A 25,441-nucleotide genomic window follows, 5' to 3' on the forward strand; every position below is an offset into this window, starting at 1 on the left:
GGCCCCTCCCCCTGTTCCTCCTCCCAGCCAGCCAGCCAGGTCCTGTTCACCAGAGGCGGTTCCCCAAGGATCTGATTACACTTGCAGCCCCACCGCGTGTCCTATATCCCGAATGATGGACACCCTCTCTGTCATTCAATTAAGCCCCAGTGCTGTGGTGGGGTGATCTGGGAACCAACAGTTTAATTTTTCCGGACCCCTTTGGTGGGCACGCCCCCAGAAACTGGCAGCTAAGATCCTGGGTGTCGCCGCTGGTGTTAAGGGGAGGTGGGGATCTGGAATCCCCTCTGCTTCCCTACAGACACGCCCCCGGTGGTTTCCTGGCTGCTTGTATCTGGAGGGGGTGGGAGTCACACACCTGCTAATGTGGATTCCGCTGGGAAGGAATATGATCTAAATTTAAATATAGAAGAACTTGATACAAGTAATGGAAAATAGGTCAGTCAGGAAGATACATAAGCTCAAGGAGAAGAGATTAAAAAAAAACAAAATAACACTTCTTGTTTGTATTCTTAATAGCTGCCATTCTGACTGGAGTGAGATGAAATCTTAGAGTAGTTTTGATTTGCATTTCTCTAACTGCTAGAGATGATGAACATTTTTTCATATATTTGTTGATTGATTGTATATCACCTTCTGAAAAGTGTCTGTTCAGTTCCTTGGCCCATTTATTGATATGGTTATTTGGTATTTTTTTTTTTTGGAGTTAAGCTTAGCTTTTTCAGTTCTTTATATACCCTAGAGATCATTCACCTCACTGATTGTTTCCTTTGCTGAGAAAAAGCTTTTTAGTTTGAATCCATCCCATTTATTGATTCTTGATTTTAATTCTTGTGTTATAGGAGTCTAACTAAGGAAGTTGGGGCCTACTTTTTCTTCTATTAGACACAGGGTCTCTGGTTTAATCCCTAGGTCCTTGATTCACTTTGAGTTGAGTTTTGTGCATGGTAAGAGATAAGGGCTTAATTTCATTTTGTTGCACATGGATTTCCAGTTTTCCCAGCACTATTTGTTGAAGAGACTATCTTTTCTCCAATATATGTTTGTGGCACCTCTGCCTAGTATGTGATAATTGTGTTTATGTGGGCTTGTCTCTGTATCATCTATTCTGTACCATTGATCTACGAGTCTATTTTGGTGCCAATACCATGCCATTTTTTGTTACTATTGCTCTGTGGTATAGTTTAAGGTCTGGTATAGTGATGTCACTCACTTTACTCTTCTTGCTAAGGATTGCCTTTGGCTATTCTGGGTCTTAACCCAGCTATCCCACTCCAAAAATCTTAAAAATAGCCTACTACAGTGATGCAGCCACATCAATGTTCATAGCAGCACAATTCACAATAGCTACATTGTGGAACCCCAACCTACATGCCCTTCAATAGATGAGTAGATAAAGAAACTGTGGTATATACAAACAATGGAATATTACTTAGCATTAAAAGAGAATGAAATCATGACATTTGCAAGTAAATGGATGGAGTTGGAGAATATCATGCTAAGTGAAATAAGCCAATCACAAAAAACCAAAGACCAGATATTTTCTCTGATTTGTGGATACTGATCCATAATGGGGGTGGGGGGAAGCATGGGAGGAAAGATGGTGGAATGACATGGACATCATTACCCTAGGTATGTGTATAAAGACATGAATGGTGTGAATTCTACTTTGTGTAAAACCAGAGAAACTAAAAATTGTACTATATATGTGGACTATGAATTGAAACGCATTCTGCTATCATGTATAACAAATTAGAATAGGTTAATTTATATAGAAAACAACAACAAGAACAACACAAAAAGACTCCTAATCGAAATGAATTCACAAAGAAAACTTTCATAACACATGGGAAAACTATCAAGAAAGACTGCTGGCATCCTAAACAATGAGGAGAATTCACTTGGGGGGAATGCAAACAATAAACTCTCTAAAATTTATTTACAAATGAATATGTTTAGAATACTTGGATAAATAAATGAATAGCATAATTCAAGTATAAAAAATTATAAATAATTACAAATCCACATCATAGGATTATGATGAAGACAAATAAATGTAAAAAAAAAAGTAAAGTCACTGGAATGGGCATTTTTAAAAAGGAACTAATCATGACTGTAATACAGCTACAGAAATAATTATTCAACTGAAATATTGTTTCAAGGAAATGAATAAAAACCATGACAAAAATATTGGAAGACTTGAGAGGCTACTTTATTCAGGAAGAATAAGCTACACTGAAGAAACAAATATCTTCTTATCCTCCAAATCTCAGTGGCTCAATCTAAGTTTATATAATCACTCACTCATGGCCCTCTTCCATACCTGCTGAAGCTGAAGAAAAGAACTGGACAGCCACACAAGGGCTTCTGCCCATATTTTATAGGCAATAATTAGTTACCATGATTTTGCTTAACTGCAAGGAGCTAAGAGGTAGAGCTCTTACAAATGCCCTTGAAGAAATAAACATTCAAATTGGTGAGCACTAGTGATGTCACTCTGCTCCCACACTGCAAATAGAAGTTTCAGAAGCAATAAGTCAAGAGAATGGTGAAGAACCAATACTGAAAAAAAGGAATCAACAATGCCTGAGAATTTTCAAAACTTAAGAAAATGTTTTCTCACAGAGAAAGTGGAAATTGGAAGAAAGAAAGATTAAATATAAATTCACATTTAGAGTTATCATAACAAGACTAGTACACTTAAAGGATAAAGAGAAAACTTTCAAAGCTTCCTAAAACTATATATATATATAATATTATTATATATAATGACTAGGCTGACAGCCATCTTCTCATCAACTACAATTGAGATCAGAATATTCCAAAATGCTGAAAGGAAATACCTATCAATCTAAAATTATATGCTCAGCTCAAACTAACCTTTAACAGTGATGATATCTTCCAGACATTCAAGGACAAGGAGGAGCACCATCAACAGACACTTTCTACAAAATTACTAAAGGATATATTTCTGAAAGAAGAAAGAAAGAATGGAATGTATAAAGTAGTGACAAAAGTAACTATTAAATATATTTGCAATTATAATTAAACCGAGTATAAAAATTAATTTAGAAGTCTTTAAAAACTTCAGGCATTAGAAAGATAACAGGAAACAGGGGATAGATAGATAGATTGGGGCAGAATTCTTTGCCATGCTCTAGAGGAGGAATTAAATGAATTTAGATGTTACTAGGAAAAAGCATAGTTAAATTTAATTTTTAATTGAAAGCTTTTATGCATTAATATCCTCCAAATCCTATTTTGGGGGGTTTCTATAATAAAAACAACGAAAAAAAACAAATGTTGTTGTTGTGATAGTTTCTTTTTTGTTTAATCATTATGAAGTGTCTAAGGACGGATTTGGCTAATTTAAAAAGAATATTCAATTCGAGGTGCTGAAAAGGGAAAAGTGAGTAAGATTCTATTTTCAGTGACAGCATTTGTAAAGTTAGTATCACAAGGCAGTCTAGAGAGTAATGGAAATGGTGCATCGAATGTCAAGAAGGAGACAACATCCTGGGGCCTAGTGGTGCAAGTACTATCTGAGGCTGGAGAGGCAGTGCACACACAGACAGCAGGTAGGGTGAGGGAAAACAGTTATTTCAGAGAGAGGAAAGTCACTAATCAGGGCAGTGGTATACAGTGTGGGACCAAGGATCAGCCTACCCTTGGCACAGACAATCAAGAGCTTCTTTGCCTATACATCATACAAAACCATTCATAAGGCTGACTAAATGGATGGTCACCTTCTGATCATCACTATTCACCTGTTATTCTGTAAATATCAATGACAAAATATCTTAAAAATAATATTGTGTTCTAATTGATCTAAATAATTGCACAGATATTATTGAGTTTCATAAAAAGAGCCATATACATATTTGTTTCAAACTGGCACTTCTTAAATGAATCTTTTCATTAACATTGTATTCTGCAGAGAAGTTCAGAAAACAACCAATAAACAACTAATGCCTACTGACACAAGTAATTCCTAATAGATGAAGACTAAGCTACACACATTCATCTCCAGTGTGATTTTTTTTTTTTTTGATAGTTCAGCACCGTTCAGTTTCCCTTCAGGTGCAATGTCTTCAACAGATGTAGTACTGTCTGTTCCTACATTTAATCAGTAGATTGTAAATGAGCGACGGTAGCACAGTCTTGTACAGAACAAACGGAACTTGAAGTACTTTAATCCTGTCATTCTATGTGACTACTTGGAATTTTTATGTGTGTTTAAAATTTAAACAGTGAAGCAGTACAAACTATAACATGTAACACTTTCATTTGCTAATACAAATTCCATTGCATTTGCGGAATGTTTTATAGTATTTGAATTAAACCTTGAAGTTAAAATATATTCTAATTTCAATGTTGCTTTCAACCTAAAGAACAAATCAAGAAAATAATAGCATTACTGATTATCCTGTGACTATTACCAGAAAATAATCTTGTTATGTAGTGTAAAAGAAAAAAAATCTGCTCCGGGTGTTAAACATGCTAAATATGCAAGCTAGGAAGTATGTAAGGTAGGAAGTCCTGGCTATATGAGGTACAGCGAGTTATATTTACTTCAAATAAAAGCTTTGTAGTAAATATGAAATAGAATGAGGTACAGCGAATTATAGAGTATCTACATAAAATAAAAGAAATGATCTGAATAAATGAGAAGTGTTGTATTTACTCTTGAGGTCATCTCAGTAAATTTATAGAGTCCTAGTTTCGCAAAACAGTCAATAGGTTATAATAATTCCTCTATCAGATTCCTTGAAATTCCTCCATCATGGTGATCATATAGGAAGCCTGCTAAAGGTAATATCTCTGGGCCTCATTGGAAAACAAGTCACCCATGGCTGGGGTGCTCTCCAGCCATCCCACTACCTGCTTTCCAAATTCTGCCACTTTGTCCTAGTCCAAGCCCATATTCCCTTTCCTCCTACATCTTCCATCTCTCTTCTAACCACCCATCATATAAGTGCTTTCCTTCTATCACAATCTCTGATGTAAGAAGAATTTTACTGCTGGCCAAACTATAGTGGCTCTTGTGCCTATTCTCCACCCATGGACGACTGACCATAGACCAAAAGAGACATGCTTTTTATTACATGTAGGCTACATTTGGGCACCCAGAGTTCATTCAACTGACAGTAACTTTCCCCTTACTTTCTTGTGCTCAACTCTTCCTTGCTCCTTAAGAAAATAATAGCATTTATTTCTGTTATAAAGCCTTCCCAATTTATCTAGTAATAACTCCTCAACCCATTCGTCCCCACAGACTGTTTCTTACTAGGTAAATGTATTAGTGCAAATAGTGTCTTTTAGCCTTGGATTTGTAATCTACAAAATGGACCTAACAATGAATCATGTAGAATCCTGAGGGTAAAACGAGGTGAGGAAGTGCATTTCAACTACCTGACATGAATGTTTTAGTTCTTCCATCTCTTAATTCTTATGTGCACAGAAGCTAACAAATATCCCCCTCGAGGCACAGGACTATCTATTTATATCCCCTTCTTCCAGACTCTTACCTCTCTTCACCAGTACTGTGTGGCCTATGAGAGGAAATCAACTTTTTTTTCCTCATTCTTTTTAGTTATACATAATAGTAAAATCCATTTTGGCATAATTATAAAAGCAGGGAATATATCTTGTTCTAATTCAGTCTCGGGTACCTCTCCTTCTCCTTCCCTCCCACCACCTCCTGCTCCCTTCCCTCTACTGATCTTTCACTTATAGTATTTTTAAAATTAATTTCTTATAGATATACACAATGGCGAGATTCACTGTGGTACATTCATATATGTACATAGGAAATTATGTCAGATTCTTTTCATTTTCTTTCCTTTCCCATCCCTCCTCCCTTTCTTTCATTCCTCTTTTTCTAATCCACCTTTTATTGTGGGTTAATTTCCATATATCAGAGAAAACATTCAACTTTATAATGAAAAATAAAACATAGTTCCTTGGACTACCAGATTTCTCAAAATCTAATTATTCAATGTTTCCCCAATAAATTAAAAATTACTGTTCCTCCCTCTCTCAAATATAAGTTTTAGAAGCACAGGGTCAAAAAACTAGGAAGCAACTTCCTAAAAAAAGGTTGAAGCTGCCTGTCAAAATTCCCCCAAATTTACCTGTCACAATTGTCTGAAATATGACTAGCTCTTTAGCTTTCCAATTCTTAGTGTTTATCCACTATTGCTGCTTTACATTTAATTCCTTCCTGAGTTCTACAAAGACTGAGTACAGATTGAGAGCAAAATGTTTGCAATAACAAGCACTGATTATCATGAAAAAAGTTAAATCCAAAACTGCCTGTCCCAAATATGAAAACTAAGTCCAGATTCTAAAATTAGCAAGCAACATGTCTCAATGTGCAATTATGACAAAGTGGAAGAGAGTGACATATGAGAGAATACCTCCCTAGATGTCAAACAAATAAGCATTCGAGTTCCCACCAACACCCAACCTGCCATGTGACCTTGAACAAGGACTTAACCTTCTTCAAGTCCCTATTCTTCCTCAGCAACTGGGGATAATCAGCATCTCAGAATTGGTGTGATCACTAAATAACCTAATGTAATTCAAACACTTAGAGCCATAGCTAACACAGGAGATGAGTTCTATAAGTGAGCACCATTATCATTGTAGTAATTCTGAATGATGTTGAAAAATAATTTTCTTGATTTGTGTTTCTTTTGTATTTGTAAAAGATAATAACTTAATTTACTTTACAATGTAATTCTCTCTTTTTAACTTTTTCAATTGAAAGAATGATACACAAACCATCAATATACAGCTTGATAAATTTCCACAGCTTGGCACATCATGTAAATTTTACCCAGATGACATTGCTAATGGCCCAGGAGCCCCTACTTTTCCTCACATTCAGGTCCAAACTCAAGGGAATCAATACTAATAATTTCTTAAACCATGCACTAGTTTTACCTATTTTTGAACTTTACAAGAATTATACTGCACATAGTTTGCTGGGTCTGAGTTTCCTTCACTCAACAATTATATCCAAGATCTACCCATGTTGTTGTGGGCAAATGAGTAAGTTTTCCAATTATATACTTACAAAACTAAAATTTTTAAAATAGCCCTCGGAAAATAAAGTCATAGCTCTATATTACTTATCCTTACCTGCTTGATTAATAAGCTACAAATACAGTCCAAAAACATCAGGTATACAGTGGCACTCATTGACTTTCATATAAAGTAGTTTTTAAAAAATAATTTCTGGCACCGCCTCTTACTGCTTTTCATATTCAGTATCCTGCACACGGAGACCATCTAAGAGAAGACGGAAGCTCATGAAACAGGAGAACACCACAAGGAGATCCATATGAACAGTAATTACTGTTCAAGTACATCTGAACTGTCATGAACAATAAGACCTTTGGGTTTTGTTCTGCCAGGCATAACAAGTACCTCCAATGTCACCCGTTTCCAAATTTGACTCCGACATGGGACAGAGGAGACTGGTGACAGATGGGCAAAATTTAGCATGCAGCTTGGACGGTCTTTGGGATGGAAGTCTTGTTATCTCTAACTTGCTGCCAAGTCCTGCATGTTGCTTTATAACAGACACCACTGGGAAACTGTGTAGCCTCAGCCAAAATCACAGACTTGAAAGAACCAGATCTCCTCACTGTTGGTGTCTGTAACATCTCACCCACATCGGGCTCCGCTGCAGTAATGAAATAGTCACCAGTAGGCACTGGAATGTGAAAAAGCATTTTGACACACCAGACTGGATTTTTTTTAGACTTAGGACAGGGGCTTATTGGATAGGAAATTCGTCATTTCTAAGTCAGTTCTTCTTTGTTTTACTGAAGTATTTCAAATTCATTGGTCTTAAGGACAGATCTTACTACAAATATAGATGCTTTTAAACAACAATATAGATGCTTAAAGTTGAATATCAAAAACTAGTGAACACATTTTAGGTATACCTAATCTAAACAGAAGGAAATAATTTTTAGAATACTGGCTACTACCTATTGAGTTATATAGAATTAATTATTAATAATTCATGAATAAATTAACCATACAACTACAGTCTTCAGGCCCTTCTGGTCAGTTTATAGCAAGTAAATGTGCTATAAAGCATTTCCTGATTGATACATAGAAACATACACATTTCAAAATGAACATTTTGGATTACATACCCTCTCTATATAAATATAATTTGCCTATATTTGAGTTAGTTCCATAGTTAAGAGTTTTTTCCTAAATCTTGATTAAGAATCTGTTTTTAGGGGGGAAAAAGGCAGGAAAATATTTTAGCTATGATTTTTATTAATAAAATATAAAATGATGTTAGAATAGACTCTCATTAAAAAAAAAGTCTTTTATGGATTTAATGACCTCCTCTCCACTAGGCTAGAAAATAGTTATCTACTTTAAACAATCTATTCTCTATATCATCCTTCAGTGTTCTCCCTCCTCAAAATCTATATCCATTACTACACTCATAGTAGGCAAGCTCTCTACAACTGAGCTATCTGCAGTATATTTAGCTGCAAATAACATAAAATAGTACTTTAACAAATATAACCAATGCTCAGATGTAGACATTTTAACTATTAGTCAGCTACTAAATAGAGACACCTGGGATCTGGGTATTTCTTTGTTTATGCCCTGCCTTTTTAGGCATATAAACCTGTGACCAATAAGATCTGAGAGTGAGTCAGGGCTGGACACAGTGGTGGCCTCCTGATGCAGCCTCCTATTCTGGAGGCTGAGGCAAGAAGATCACTTGAGTCCAGGCATTAAGGCAAACCTGGACAATATGGCAAGACCTGATCTCAAAAACAAAATCAACAAAAATGAAAACAAATGAGAGTCTAAAACAAAAATAAAACGAAGGTAGTCATGTCGAGCTTTATTCTTAGCTGAAGAAAGGATGTAATACTTAGAGGTGTAACAGCCACCTTGCAACCATGATTCAGAAATGCCTTAAATAACTGAGTTTATTTTCCACAACCAGAAGTATAAGGTAATTCTACACTAGTCCAACTTCTAAATGAGGCAACAAGCAAAAAAATGAAAGCTAAAATACCAAGGGCGGATAAGCCAAGGGTGGGTGCTCCCTTTTATGAAGAAAGTAAAGGCTTTTTCAAGAGCTACCTTGCTCTGCTTGCTCTTAGATCTCACTGGTAAGATGGGATCACATGGCTGGGAAAGCAGGGAAAGTCAATGCCACACAGGACTGACATTGTCTTGGGCTAAACAAGAAAGAAAGGAAATGGTGGGTACAAGTAGCATGTTTGTCACAAAATCCTTCTGAATATTTTTGCACAGCAGAACTACTAATTGTGTGATCCAAACTGTCCCTTTAAAACCATACCTGCCATGATAACAATGCTAAAGTAGATCATGTAAACCCAATTCACTATAACATCATAGCAGCCTAGTTTGAACATGAATATCTTATGTATATGTCAGTGTATTTCACTACATGTCAGACCAGCATTTTATAAACATTTTGCATTTACCATTATCAGTCTGAGCTCACTAATGTGGCAATACCAGAAGAGCTCACTATATATTATCCCAGAGTTCACATTTCAGAGGATCCTAGAATTACTTCCACCATCCCAAGTTCTCTCTGAATCCCGAGGGTCAACTCAGAGGAGATGTCTCTTGAGCCTGCTGCATTCTTATGCCCACACCCCGAAGGCAGTTCAAAAGGTCCCTGAAGTTAACTCTGAGTTCAGTGGCAACCAGCCAGTGAAAGCTGTCGTGTGATGCTGGTAGCTCCCTGCATTCTCTGGAGATGGCTCGATTGACATGAATCCACTACCTGCTAGAATAATCTAATTATACCTAAAGGTTTCAACTGAAAAGGCTTTATTCCAGGTCCTCGTCACTTTCCCTGTGGGTGAAGTCAGCTATCCAGTGACTTTCAAACACTCTCTGCATGTGGCTTTGTAACACATGAAGAAGTTCCTGAAATGTCAATCCTAAGGGACAAGTGTTCGTGTCACTGAAGCAATACATCATAACCTCTGCACTTTATGGATCTTTCAGACAAAAGCCAAAAGCTATGAAGGCCACGATGAAATTATTCCCGCTACCCAAGAGCTGATATTTCCAAAGAGAAGTGTATGTATGTTAGCAGTTGTGGGGATGAATTTGCACTATAGTAGCTCCTACAAAGCCTGTCCTATGAATAAAAAGCCCTCAGTTTCTAAAGCCTGAGAAATCTGGTAACATTCAGAGCATATGGATATTCATTTAAATAAGAAAAAAAAGTTAAAAGTGTGATATTTCTTTTAACCCACAATTTTACAGCTGGAAGAAATCTTTTCCACTCTTAGATGGCATAATGTGACAATCTAAGCAACCATGCTTAAGGTCTGTAAATTCACCACTTTTCTTCTACTACCAAATTCCAAGATTTATTAAACATCTCCTTTCACACTACTCTGGGTTTTATGAGCCAACCAGATTTGACCTTTAAAATGATAGAAGCATCTGGATTATTTCAATTGATTTTCCTACTAGCATTTTTTTAGTTCCCTATTATAATTCTAATTTCTATATGGCTCAAGACATAAAATATGGGTTCAGGGACACCAGAAAGATGCCTATTTCCATTTTTTAATTCATTAAGATATATTTAAAACTCTAGACCCATAAGTACTGGTGCATTATCAATAGTACTGGTGCTAGATATCACACAGATATCTTTCATACCTAGCTCCTGAATTAATCCCTCTAGTGCTGATTTTAATTCACAATTCTCAATCTTCATCTCTCTCAGAAATTCTCTTTCATACCCTAGACACTGTTCTAAGTGCTAACACCATTCTGGCCCAAACTCAAAATTATTAAAATCGAAGATATAGAAAGGAAAGCATGACTTGGGCCCCTTGCTATATAACTTTTAATCATACACACTCAGAGTTTTTATCTCAAAATCTCAAAGGGAATCTTCTTAATGGGGTTCTGTAATCACAACAGGTCAACAGAGTGTAAAAGAGTCCCAAGGCACAGTTGGAAGGTTCATTTCAGGGTCATAAGACCATCTCGTCTCTGAGTAGATGGAGTAACACTGTAACTTTCCTTGTGAACACTCACATTTACTGGATTTGCTAAAAATTGATTTGCAATCCCAGGTCATCTGTTTTCTCCTAGTCCCACATGTTCTGAATATAAAATAGGAAAACTAATGGTAACGGTTCCAGTACTTGGGATTCTTGCTGTGAACAAGTAAAAAAATAATAATTGTTTCACATTTTGTAAAGTCACTATAATGCAACATGTCCCCATGTATTTGTGTCATTGCAGGAAACAGGATGAGAAAATTATGAGAAAACACCAACATGTAGGCAATCTGGATTCTGGCCTCTTTTCAACCATTTACTAATGTTGGCTTAAGCAAGATGTTGTCTATTCAGTAAGGACAGATGATTTTGTAGAATCCTTTTCCTTCATTGGGTCACTCGACCATTTCTCTAACCTTTCAGCAAACATGTAGCATTGTGTTCAGTATTGTGCTGAGTAATGAGGATACAAGAGGTAAAATGGTTCCACTGTGCTGTGGTCCTCTGCCAGCAGAGAATCTCAAGAGTGTTACCAGGGACAGTGGCACACATCTGTAGTCCCAGTGACTTGGGAGGCTGATGCAGGAGTATTACAAGTTCAAGTATAGCCTGGGCAACATAGCAAGACCCTGTTTAATTTTTTTTTTTTTTAAGCAAGGTAGTGGGAGGAGCTGGGACTGTAGCTCAGTGGTAGAGTGCCCCTGGGTTCAATCCCCAGAAGAGAAAAAAAAAAAAAAAGAATCTCAGTGTTGTTCTTGACAAGAACATAACTAGGATAGACAGAAAATATATTAATTTTATCAATATCACCAAGTTCTCTTATTTCTCCTATAAAACAAAGACAAACGCACTTTACCTAATATGAGAATAATTAGTATAGGCAAATTATCTATATTTATAGTACATAAATAATGACTAATATTTATTTTGAGCTCATTATATTTTGAAACATCCATTTAAATGCCTTATATGCATTATCTCATTCAGTCATAACAGTTTAAGATGTAAAGTAGTATTTTTATCTCATTTCTTGGATTTATCCAGATTTGTTAGCTTACGCAAGTGTTACCAAAATTTGTAGCTAGAGGCCTGCCTGACTCCAAAGCCCAGTTTTTTGAACTTGTATGTAATGTAATTTCTAACTTCCTGTATTTCTCAGAAAAACCTGTTTCATTATTTGTACACATTCATGTTAGTATTTAAAGAATCGATTTTGAAGGCAGAGAATTTTGCAGAATTGGAAGAGATTTTAGAAACCATCTAGTCCAATCTATTCATTTATAGTGAAAACACAGGCCTTGAAATTAGGGTTATAAATACATGCTGAATGAAAAGTTAAAAGGAATAAAGAGAAAAGCTGAATAGGGAAAAGGAAATGAGGAATCTTGCATTATTCCTTTTCATATTCCCAGTACTTACTACAGTTCTTGGTAAACAGTGAAAACTCAATATATGTTTGGTCAATTGGACGTGTTCCATTCTACAGATTTTTAAACTAGAGTCTCTCAATGGTCAAGAGAGGCCTGGAGCACTTCACCTGCTTGAGGCTTGCAATCTATGAAAAATGGAAGAATGACACAACTATGATATGTATTTAAATGTTTAATCCTGCCAGTTGAAAATTTAATGTATGGGTTTCCAGCTAATGTGTGATAACGTGTTACTCTACAATACCATCTCCTGTCAGCCTAGCCACAACTTTATGGACTTGGTATATTATAATATCCAATTATAAAAAACAAAGAACTTAGGCAACCTCCGCCATGTTCATACAGTTTAAAGTGATACAACATTTTGTATCTGATCTCCTTAGACATCAAAAAAATCTGAAAGAGTGTTTATGCAAGAAATGTTTGTTACCAAATGCAAAAATCACACAAATTTCAGAGAGATAAAATTATTAAATTGGCAGTGTAGAGAACCGATGAAATGTAAAATAAAAGGTAAAACAAAATAAAATTCTCTCCTATTGTGTTCTACTAAGTTTGCCAATTTAATCAACATATTTGGAGACATTGTGAAGATTGTCCTTTTAAAATACAGTTAATAGAAATAGTACTAAATTATGTGGATGCTTAGAGATTCCTCATGTGTTGATTACCCAGATGCATGTTAGATTTTGCAGGAATTAGATTTGATATTATCTCCTTATTATGCAAAACCATGGAAAACATTTAATTAAAACTTAATTAAAATCTCCATGATGCTTCAACCCCATGGAGTCCATTTTTCAACAACAAGCAGGAAAGAAAGCCTCCAGGACAAACTGGTTTTGAAAAATGCAGCATTGGAATTCGCTTTTCTCAGTACCTGTATCATTCTAACAGATTTTACAACTTCACATTTTTTCCATTTTTCATCAGCCTTTAAATAAGCGACTGACTAATATTAGAATCATTCATTATAAGTAAGTGTATAGATTTGGACCAGTAACTAATGCCTCCTTTCTTTGACAGCTTTTCGTATCATTTGAAAACCGTGAAAAAATTCATATACTACTATGTCTGTCACACAGTAGGGCGCCAAAGAATTAGAGATTTCATAAAATTAATAAATATTAGATGTATATTAACAATGCTAAGACCCTGATACAATTTTTATCCCAAAATATGGGCACTGTCAGCTGTCATTATGATGAGAATATTTTTATCAAGAAATACCTTCAGTGATAGGATATAGTATAGTTGTAATTGGTCTACATGGAGGAGAAAAATCCTTTAAACGAAGCCTTAGCCAAATAATAGATGAGAATATGTTCAACATTATTAGCAATTAAGGAAATGCAAATCAAAACAATACTGAGATTTCATCTCACACCAGTCAGAATGGCAGTCATCAAGAATACAAATAATAATAAATTCTGGAGAGGACGTGATGAAAAAGGAACGCTTTTACATCATTGGTGGGATGGAAAATTAGTACAATAACTATGGAATTTGATCTGTAGTTTCTCAAAAGACTAGGCATGGAACCACCATCTGACCCAGCAAAACTACTCCTCAGTATTTATCCGGCAGAATTAAAGTCATCATACTACAGTGATACATGAATGCCCATGTTTACACCTTCACAATTAACAATAGCCAAACTATGGAACCAGTCTAGGTGTCCATAAATGGATGAATTTAAAAAAATGTACTTATATGCAATGGAATTCAACCATTAAAGAAATGAAATTGTAGCATTTTCAGAAAAATGGACAGAACTAGTGTTCATTATGTTAGGTAAAATAGGTCAAACTCAGAAGATCAAGGTTGAATGTTTTGTCTCATATGCAGAAGGCAGATAGGAAAAAGGAAAAGAAAGGTGGGGGTGGATCTTCTCAAACTCAGCAGAGAAAAGGGACCAAAAGCAGGGAGGGAGGGGGGGAAATGCTGGGGAAGTGATACTGGCCAAATTATGTTGTTTTATTCTGTGAATGTATGAATATATAACAACAAATCCCATCATTATGTACAAATATAATGTAACAATAAAAAATATTAAAGGTGGAGCCTAGTGGGAGGTCTTTGGGTCCACTGGGGGTGTGGCTTCAGTCAAAATTTTTGAAGCCCAGCCTCTCTAGCCCCATGAGATGAGATGGTCTACATTTGACAGGCTGGATGTTACACAGATACATGCAACTTTCCAAACCTACGGAACTGTACACTTAGGATCTGTGTGTTTGACTGTGTGTAAATTTTACTGCATGTTTTAAAGAATTAGTATGTGTATCACATACAATTCCTCTTGAGGAGATTCATCCTCGGAATACTATGTGTCTGTTGCACAGAGGTTCTGATACTTCTTTTATAGAACTATATTTAGCCACCACAACACATTTCTCTGGTATCGATGGCAGAAATTTCCTACAAGTGAAATTAACTTTCAGAAATACTCAGCACCATTCAGGGTCAAATCTGCACACACAAATGGTTAAGCTGGAAAAGAACTGTTTTAGTTATCCTGGTGGAGCAGTGGCTAATTCAATGAGGCTGATTTTTCTCACAAACTGATTACTCACACAAATACACACACAAGCAACCCCAAAACTGATTGATGTGATTAATCCAATTTAAGCATTCCAAAACCTTCTTGGGTAAATATGGAATCCTTTGGTTATATGTGGTTTAAAAGTGTCCAAGCCATTCTGTGTCAATTCTTTAAAGGGAGCAACTTCAATCATGTTTGGAAGGAATGGCAGAGTAAAGTATAATTGCACTGATAAGATAATTACACCTATTTTGCAACACACATACACACACACTATGGTTTAAAATAGATCTATACTGGGGAAGAAATATCTCATATTTTTGTCTGATTTAATATCTCAGAGACAGATATTCTCAGATGAAATTTTAATTTGCAATTATGCTCACATTTAATCCCTCCTAATAGAAAGAGGTCTTCTCTATTAAAATGTATTTACCATCTAATATGTTTAATACAGCCATCACATTTGTCTCCCTATTGTCTCTCTACAACCAGACTAAAACACAATAGAATTAACCTTTAACTTGCTATATGGGATAGCAGTCTCCGCTATCAGTGTCTTGTTTTTTTTTTTTCCATTAATGGGTTGGAAAGGATAGATTCTCTTGTCACATAGCCTATGTTAGCAAAAGAAAAGAAGTAGACATCAGCAAGATGTCTGACCAGAAATGTCTGGTATGCTTTCCCCCAACAAAAAGAACCAAAACAAAGAAAAAGCTCCACCCCTACTGGAGTGTTTGAGACAGAACACAGGACTGTAGGGGATAGGACAGAGATGTTTGAAGCACAGAGACTCCTGATGACCTTATAAAAATGGGAACTAAGAACACAGCATCTACTGTTCTGTCTCTCCAGTGAAGATCAACTAAACCAAACTGGACTTCACACAGTGGAGAAAGGATAAGCAGAAGGACCTTAGCAGTACTTGCTAACACCACAGACAACTGAAGTATTTGCTGCTCAGGAAGTCTGCAGAACTCACAGATCACCCCTAAGCCCACCTTAGGGAGTTGCTGGGAAATCTGCACTGCTGTATGCCCCAGAAAAAGAGCTTAACCCATGCTGTGCCCTTCCCAACCTGGGCTCCTGCTGGACAGGGTCATCTTGAGATCCTGACCATTCAGAGGCCTATGAAGCAGCTGGAAGAGTGCCCCCAAAAGCTCAAGCTACAGGGTCCTCTGAACTATCCATGTAGCTATCCTTACCCTCCTGTGTCCTGGGAAGAGGCCAGGCAGTCTTTCCTGAGTGGCTTATCTACAGGGCATCCAGGAGGTAGCTGTGCAACCCACCCTGAGCAGTTTGTTCTGCCAAGGCCTCCAGAAGGCAGCTAAGTGACCTGTACACACACCCTTAGACCCAGGTTATACCTGGGGAGTGTACTTTTAGATTTGACTCTTAGGACCCTGAGAAGACACTTGCACAAGTCTCCAACACTGATGGCTGTCACGGTTAGACCCACTGGTACAATCTGGTCCCCATGTGGCTCTCAGACACTGACAGGAACCTGGCCTCCACTACCTGGCACAATGTGCCATGCTGGCTGGACCCACTCAAGGAAACTAAAGGGTTTTCATCCCCCACTCAAGGAAACTAACGGGTACCCTGAAGGTCACAGGTGACTTGTCACAGGACAAATCCAGAGCCGCTGGTAAATTAGCCCTACCCGACAGAGCTACACCTCCATTGTTTGCCCAATCTCACAAACCTCAGCAGCCTTGGCTACTGAGACATGCAGAGACATCACCAATGATGATTACAGCTGAAACAGCTACAAAAATACATCATTCCACCTGGAACCACAGCCAACACAGCCTACCCAACACAACACCCTGGGACAAGGCTCCAGGATGAAATCTTCACTATGAAAGCTGACCTATAAATTTGGCAGGGGAAACGGATCTACCAGATGTGCAAATATCAATGTAATGACACAAAATGCATGAAAAAGCAAAGTGACATGACATCTCCAAAGTAACATAGTAACTCTTTAGCAACAGAACCCAAAGTAAAGAAAAATTGATGAACTGCCTGAAAAACTCTGCAAAAGAATTTGAAATAACCATTTTAAGGAAAGTTATTGATACTCAAGAGAATACAAGTCAACAAAATTAGGAAAACAATTTGTGATCAGAATGAAAAATTCAGCAAAGACATAGAGATCATAAAAGAACATATTTTGGAGCTGAAGAACTCAATAAATGAAATAAAAAATGCAATTGAGAACCTCAAGACTAATTCAGACAGGAGCAATCATCTCTGAACCTAATGACATACTATTTTTCCAAAATTACTCACAGAAAAGAACAACAAGAAAACACTAAAAAGTATGAAAAAAGCCAACAAGATTCATGGGATGCAACTAAGTAAACAAATAGTTGTATTATTGGTGTTTTCAGAAGAAGAGAGAGAGGGGAACAGCATAGAAAAGCTATTCAAAACAAAATAATGACTGTAAACTTTCCAAACACTAGGAAGGATACAAACATTCAGGTGTAGGAAGCTCAAAGATTCCAAGTAATTTTGTCCTAAAAAGGACTTTTGAGGTATATCTAGCCAGACTGTCAAAAGTACAAGACAAAGAATTCACATAGAAAAGAATTTCCATTAGACAGATCTCTCAGTATAAACCTTACAGTTCAGGAGAGAAGGACATGATGTGTTCAAATTCCCCCCCAAAATAAAATAAAATAAAAACCTGCCAACCTAAGATATTTTACCCAGCAAACTATTCTTCAGAAATGAAGGAAAAATTAAATCTTTCCAAGACAAGCAAAAGCTGAAGGAATTCATCACCCATAGAATGAACCTTACACATATATTTAAGGAATCCTACACTAGAATTACAAGAACAATAACTGCCATCATAAAAACATATGGAAATATAAAACTCACTAATATAGCAGATATATAAAATAGAAAGAGAAAAGAATCAAATCTTACCAATACAGAATACTACCAAATCCCAAAGATAAACAATAACACAGGAAGAAAGGAACAAAGAATATACAAAACAACCACTGGAATCAACAAAAGACAAAAGCATGTCCTTATTTATATATAATAACTGTGACTACAAATGAATTTAAATCCCAACAAAAATATTAAGACTGAATGGATTTAAGAAAAAGGACCCAATAATATCTTACCACAAAGAAATTCCCTTCACCAGTAAAATACACATAGACTGCAAATGAAAGGGTGGGAAAAGGTATCCCATGAAAAAGAAAACCAAATGGAGCAGGAGTAGCTATATTCATATCAGATAAAATACGTGTTGAGGTAGAAACTATAAAGACGGATAAAGAGGGCTTGAGGTAGAATGCTTGCCTAGCATGCAGGAGGCCCTGGATTCAATCCAAGAATGAAAGAACAAAAGAGAGAGAGAGGGAGGAAAGGAGGGAGGGGCGGAGGGAGGGAGGGAAGAAGAAGAAAGAAAGAAAAGGAGGGGAAAAAAGGAAGGAAAAGAGGGAGGGGAAATAACTGTAAATACATATGCAGTCAACATCGGAACTCTAAATTACATGAAGCAAACACTATTTGATTCAAAGGGAGCTATATACTCCAATACAATAATAATTCTGAACTTTAACATCCAACTTTCAACAATGGACAGATCATCCAGATAGAAAAAATTTTAAACTTTTGGACATATACTGCATTTCAGACCCAATAAAGCTGGCAGATATTCACAGAACACTTCATCCAATAGCTATAAAAGACACTTTTTTTCTCATCTACACCTGGAACATCTCCAGGCTAGACAATATGTTAGGTAGCAAAATAAATCTCAACAAATTTTTAAAAAATCAAAATCATATCATTAATCTTTCTCTGATTACAATGGAATAAAACTAGAATTCATCAATAAGAGAAACTTTAGAAATTGTACAACTATATGGAAATTAAACAATGTGGTTATTTATGATGACAAATATGTCAATGAATAAATCAAAAGGGAAATTAAAATCTTAAAACTAATGAAAATGCCTATGCAACATACTAAACCCTATGGTGCACAGCAAAATGTGCTAAGAGGGAAGTTTATAAAATGCTTGATTTTACTACAACAAAACCATAAACAAAAAACAACTTTTAAATAAAAGCATAACAATACAACTCAAGGAATTAGAGAAGAAAAAACAAGCTAAATCTAAAATTAGCAGAACAATGAAATAAAAAAATCAACACAGAAATAAAACAGAAACTAAAAGAAAATTCCAAAAGATCAATCAAAAGTTGACTTTTTGAAAAGATAAGGAAAATCAACAAACTTTTTGCTAGATTAACCAAAAACAAAAAAGAGCTGGGCATGATGGCACATGCCTGTAATCCCAGCAACTCTGGAGGCTGAGGCAGGAGAATTAAAAGTTTGAGGCTAGCCTCAATAACTTAAGGAGGCCCTAAGCAATTTAGCAAGCAAGATTCAATCTCAAAATACAGGGCTGGGGATTTTGCTCAGTGGTTAAGTACCACTGGGTTCAATTACCTGGTACAAAAAAAAAAAAAAAAGACTTAAATATCCAAAATCAGAGATAAGAAAAGGATGCTGATATCACAGAAATACAAAGGACAAAGGATCATAGGGAAATATTATGAAAAACCATATAGCAATAAATTGGAAAATGTAGGGAAACAGATAAATTCCTGGGTATACAAAACTTACTGAAATTGAACAATGAAGATGTAGAAAACTTGAACAGACCAACAATAATGAATGAAAAAAAAAGTAATGAAAATGACTCAGTAATAAAAAGTCTCACAAGAAAGAAAAACCAGGACAGAATGGTTTCAATGTTGAATTTTACCAAACTTTTAAGGAAGAACTAACAATTCTTCTCAAAACTGAAACTAATAATTCTTCCAGAAAATTGAATGGGTGGAACATTTCCAAATAATTCTACACATCCTGATATTTAACCAAAAAAGAACATAATAAGAAATAAAACCACAAACCAATAACTCTAATGAACACAGATATAAAGATTCTCAACTAACAAACACACTCAAAAGGCACATCAAAAAAGATTATATACCACAATCAATTACTTACCTCAGGGATGCAAAGGTGATTCAGCATACACAAACAATGAACAATATACCACATCAACGGAATGAATGACAAAAAACAATGTCATCTCAATAGATGCAGAAAAAGCATTTGATAAATTTCAACATTCTTCATGGATACCCTTCAATGAATGGGAACATAACTTGGTGCAATAATAGCTGTATAGGACAAAGTCACAGCTAGCTTCACACTGAAATACAGAAAAACTGTATTTATTTCCCTCTAAATTCAGAAAGAAAACAAGATGTCCACTTTCACTACTTTTATTCAACATAGAAGTGTGTTAGAGAAGTAAAACAAATGAAGAAAGAAAGAAAATACAAGTAGAAAAGGCAGGAATCAAATTATCCCTGTTTGCAGATGACATAATTTCATATATAGAAAAACCCAGACTTCTACCAAAAACTGTAAGAACTGATATACAAATTCAGTAAAGTTACAGAATACAAAATCAACATACAAAAAAATCAATAGCATTTTATACATCAATTATGAACTTGATGAATAAATCAAGAAAGGAAGCCCATTTATGATTAGCTACAAATATACATACTTAGGAATAAATTTAACCAAGGAAATAAAATATCTCTAAAATGAAAATCACAGAATCCTGGTGAACAAAAATTGAAGAGGACTCACAAAAAAATAGACTTTCCATGTTTATGGGTCATATTTAAAATTGTTAAAATGTCCATACTACTCAAAGAAATCTAAGATTTGATGCAGCCCACAACAAAATACCAATTTACATTCTTCACAGAACTGGAGGAAAAACAATTCTCAAACTCATATGAAGCCACAAAAGAGCCTGACTAGCTAAAGTAATCTTAAGCAAAATGATCAAAGCTGGAAGCATCACAATACCTGACCTTGGAACATAGTACAAAACAAGAGTGGCCTGCACAGATTTGCACAGGCATAAAAACTGACACAGGGATCACTGGAAGAGAATAGAGAATCCAGAAATAAATCCACACATTTATAGTCCATTGACTTTGACAAAGGTCCCAGAAACATACATTGGTAAAGGACAGTCTTAATAAATGGCACTGGGAAACCTGGATATTCATATGCAGAAGAATGGAACTATAGACCCTCATCTCTCTCCAGTTACAAATTCAGCTCAAAATGGATCAAATACCTAAATGCAACACCAAAAACTATGTAACTGCTAGAAAAAAAAGCATAGGGAAGCACTTCAAGATATTGGCATACGCAATTTTTAAAATATGACCTCAAAAGCACAAGTAACCAAAAAATAGGCAAAGAGATTATATCAGACCATTAACAGAGTGATTAGATAACCTATAAAGTTAAAGAAACTACTTGAGAACTATTCATCCAACAAGGAGTTGATGTTGAGAATATATAAGAAACACACAAACACAACCCTGATTATAAAATAGACCAATGATCTGAATACACATTTCTTAAAAGTAGATATATAGATGGCCAACAGGTACATAAAAAAAAAATGTTCAACATCACTAATCATCTGGGAAATGTAAATCTAAACCACAACCAGGTATCATCTCACCCCAGTTAAAATGACTATTAAAAAAAAAAAAGACAAAAATAATGCTGACAAGGATGTGGAGCAAGGGAAACCCTTGCACATTATTTGTATGAATGTAAGTTAGTACAACCATTATGGAAATTAGTAGGAAGGTTGCTCAAAAAACTGAAATAGAACTACTATAATACAACCCAGGTATCTCAACATTGGATAAATATCCCAAGGAAGTGAATTCAGTATGTGGGAGTTATACCTGCACTCTTGTTGTTTGACAACAGTATCCAAATAGACAAGAGACAGAATCAATTGTCATGTCTACTGATGAATGAATGAATGAATGGAAAAGATATTTATGTGTACAGAATGGAATAATACTGAGCCATAAAATGGATTAAATACTGTGATTTATAGGGATGGAACTGGAAGACAATATGTTAAGTGAAACAAGCCAGGTTTCAGAACTAGCTTACAGAACGTGTAAGACAAATACATGTTCTCAATCATACATGGAAGCTAAAAAAATTGACTTCATAATAGTTGATAATAGAAATCATTAGAGGTTAAGAAGTCGGGGGGGGGTGCGGGGAGAAGGTGGACATGATGGAATTGAATACCAGGCAGCAAAATACAATGACACAATGAATAAACTGTAGCATTCTGCAACACAGTAGGGTTGCTACAGTTCATAATTTTATATTCTAGAAAGAACTAGATAGGAAGCATTTAAGGTTCCCATGAAAAAGAAATATTAAATGTTTAAGGAGATGGGAATTCTAATTGCACTGGTTTGATCATTATATATTGCATTTATGTATCAAATAAATCACACTGTATCCCATAAGTATGTACAATTCTTATGTGTCAATTAGATAAGGAAGGAAGGAAAGGAGGGAAGGAGGGAGGAAGGCAGGAAGGAAGGAAGGAAAAGGGGGAGGGAGGAAAGGAAGAAGGGAGGAAATGAAAGATGCAGCTATCAGAATGACCAGAGTATGGTCCTTAAAAAGAATTGGATATATAAACATAAATGGGTTTTATGCAATAATAAAGCCTTTGGTAAAATAGATCTTGGAAACCTGAGTTTACCTTCTTATGATCAATTTGGTTCAGGCTAAAAAACAAAACAAAACCCTCTAATTTTAAAAGTTAAGTTTTTCAAAATAAACAACCTACTTGAAGTTCTAGTTATCTATTAGGGGGCACTGGTACCAAAGTCAGAGTTCCAGTTTCTCTGTGCTAAATATGAAAGGTTTGAACTAGGTATCCTTCAAAGTTCCTGACGATGCTGTTGTCATATTCTTCTATTTGTCTCCTTGATCTAAGTAAAACAGTAACCTAAAACCAATTAAAATTGACAGTTATTGCCTTAAGTCAGTGCCACACAACATAAGCAAATGACAGTGCAATGTAGATAGATAATCTTGAGATGCCTCTACACAAAATCTGTCCAGAGATCTTCAGAGATTAGATAAATACATCCTAGGGATTTTAAAAGAACTTTAGGATAATTGTCTGCTTCTGACCACTGTAGTTACAACTTTATTTTCAAAAAGTTCTGCTTTCCTATTTCACCATCCAGTGCTGCCTAATGATAATAATTCAATCTAAACTGCAACCACTCATTGTCAATAAATTACTTTTTATGTCAAAGATAAAGAATGTTGTCCATCAATCTCCTTTTGGTGGAGTTAACAATCCCACATGGTTTTTCCTGTGGGTATTCTTTTCAAATAACTTCTCAAACAGCGTCCTGTTTTAATCTTTGTGCTCACTCTCCAAGTCTGTAAGACCAGAAACCACAGACTAAAGAGCACCCAGCCAAGGAGGTGACAAACTACAACCCCCCAGGTCAAAGCTGCTTGTTTTTCTAAATAAAGTTTTATTGGAGCACAGCCACAGTAATTCCTGTATGTATTTATTTATGTGCTGTCTAAAGGGACTTTATTGCTTGCAATGGGGACTACATCGACTGCAAAGCATATATATTTAGCTTTTTTATAGAACAATTTGTAGACCCCTGACCCAGTTAATGAAAGGTTAGGTTTCATTTTACTTATAAGCAAACAGGCCTGAGTAGTTTTATCCTATGCTTTTTTCAATATTTTCAGACTTCCCTCTCTAGTCTAAGTTGGAATTTATTAAATCTGGGATAATATAACATCCTAAAATTTGGGGGATGGCAAATGCTTCAGGATGTCTTATAAGGTGTACAATGCAAGTTGGTAATCAGTTTCCAGAAAAAAAAATTAAGTAACAAGTGATAAATATTCTTCCATAATCAGGGTACACATAGGAACAGAAAGAGCCTTAGGATTCACTAAAGAAAGGCATACTGAGGTCCTGAATTCCTAATATTAGGTAACCTCTCTGTGAACTGATCCATTCTGCTTGCTAGCTGAAGGGTACACTGTGCATCCCTGAGGATACTACATCAACACTCCCAGTGCAGGAACAGTATACATGTGAGCAGTGCTGGCTGGTATGAGACTGCCAGGCAGGGCCTCTGGAGAACCTGACCCCAGCGGCTGCCCAAATGTATTAGCATTGACCTGCTCCAGGTGGCTGCTGTGCAGTAGTGTGGGCTTAGAGTAATAGGTCTTCAGATATTTTCTAGGGAAACTGAAAGCTGGGCTACAAATTTCTCAGTACACAGTAAGAGTCAACACTATGGACCAAAACCTGCACCTGTGTCCATTAAGGTTGGAAAAATCTCTAAGATGTATTTGTCAATTGAGATATGTATACTGAGGAGTTTTGGCCTTAATAAAGCTCTTATTCTGGAAATAAGAGGCTTATTGAGAAACTAAGGCTTTGAAAGATTAAATTATCATCTGTACTGATTGTAACTTGTGTAGAGTTATAGTTCTAGTCAGTGGTATTTTCAACATACCCAACACATGCTTGTTCATTAAGGAGGATTTGAGGGACGCACAGAAAACCTAATAAAAGTTAAGGATGCTTTGGGACAAAAATTTACGTAAGTGAAAACTCACCAAAAGTTCACTTACAACTTAAAGGATTTCATACAATCATGAAGTTGATTCATGCAATCCCCTCCTCCAGGGTGCATGAACACCTGATTTAGTATTTTTTGATTCTTTAATATGAAGAATCCATAATACTCCACTTATGTCCTAGAACACTAATCAGAACAAATTCCAAAAAGGCTTCATTTACTACTTTTATCCATTTATTTGACCATAATGTCACCTTGTTATACTAAAGCAAATTTGTCAGACAGAACATGTCCATAAATTCCTAACAGTGGTTCTATAATAGTCATTGTTGTGATTTTAAATTATCAGTGTGTTGTTCAAATAAACTAAGTTTTCACTTGACTTCAACCATGATAGGAAGAAATATCTCCCCCTGGACACATTGATTTGCACATTATTTTCAAAAGCATCTTGTTAACCAGTTTCTTCCAGACAAAGAAAGTGCCCCCCCACCTCAGAACACTTGGTACACTGCCCTAAATGTTGGGGGATGTTTTGCTTGTGTATCCCTCCAATTATACTGTTAGGCACTTGAAGATGATGTAGTAACTTAAGTTCCTGAGCACAGTGCCTGCCACAAATAAGCACTCTATTTAAGGCTGGATGAGTTAACATCATCCACACAAGACATTTCACCAGGTTAATTTGAAGGTTTTGTTCAGTCATTTGTGTTCAGAGGCTGAAGCAGGAGGAACATAAGTTCAAGGCCAGCCTAGACAACTTAGTGAGACATTTCCCAAAAAGTTAAAAAAGAAAAAAGTGTGTGTGTGGGGGGGTGGATGTCGGGAGTATATTTTGTAGAAAGGCTCCACCAAGTTTGAATCTGGAGGGGGGG

At 36.0% G+C, this 25,441-nt stretch overlaps 1 protein-coding gene across 6 annotated transcripts in view; it reads right to left on the reverse strand.

Moving 5' to 3' along the window:
* Positions 1-25,441, reverse strand: part of LOC107149531 (EGF-like and EMI domain-containing protein 1) — a 613,012-nt gene that overhangs the window by 489,278 nt on the left and 98,293 nt on the right. Inside the window, exon 1 of one of the 6 annotated variants that reach the window (XM_048814353.1) lies at positions 7,147-14,360. The exons of the other annotated variants lie outside the window; for them this stretch is intronic. The gene's annotated coding sequence lies outside the window, so the exon portion shown is untranslated. Of the gene's footprint in view, positions 1-7,146; positions 14,361-25,441 lie in introns of those variants that run through there. 6 annotated transcript variants of the gene reach the window in all.

The sequence above is a fragment of the Marmota marmota genome, unplaced genomic scaffold, assembly GCF_001458135.2.
Source record: "Marmota marmota marmota unplaced genomic scaffold, marMar, whole genome shotgun sequence".
NCBI lineage: Eukaryota > Metazoa > Chordata > Mammalia > Rodentia > Sciuridae > Marmota > Marmota marmota.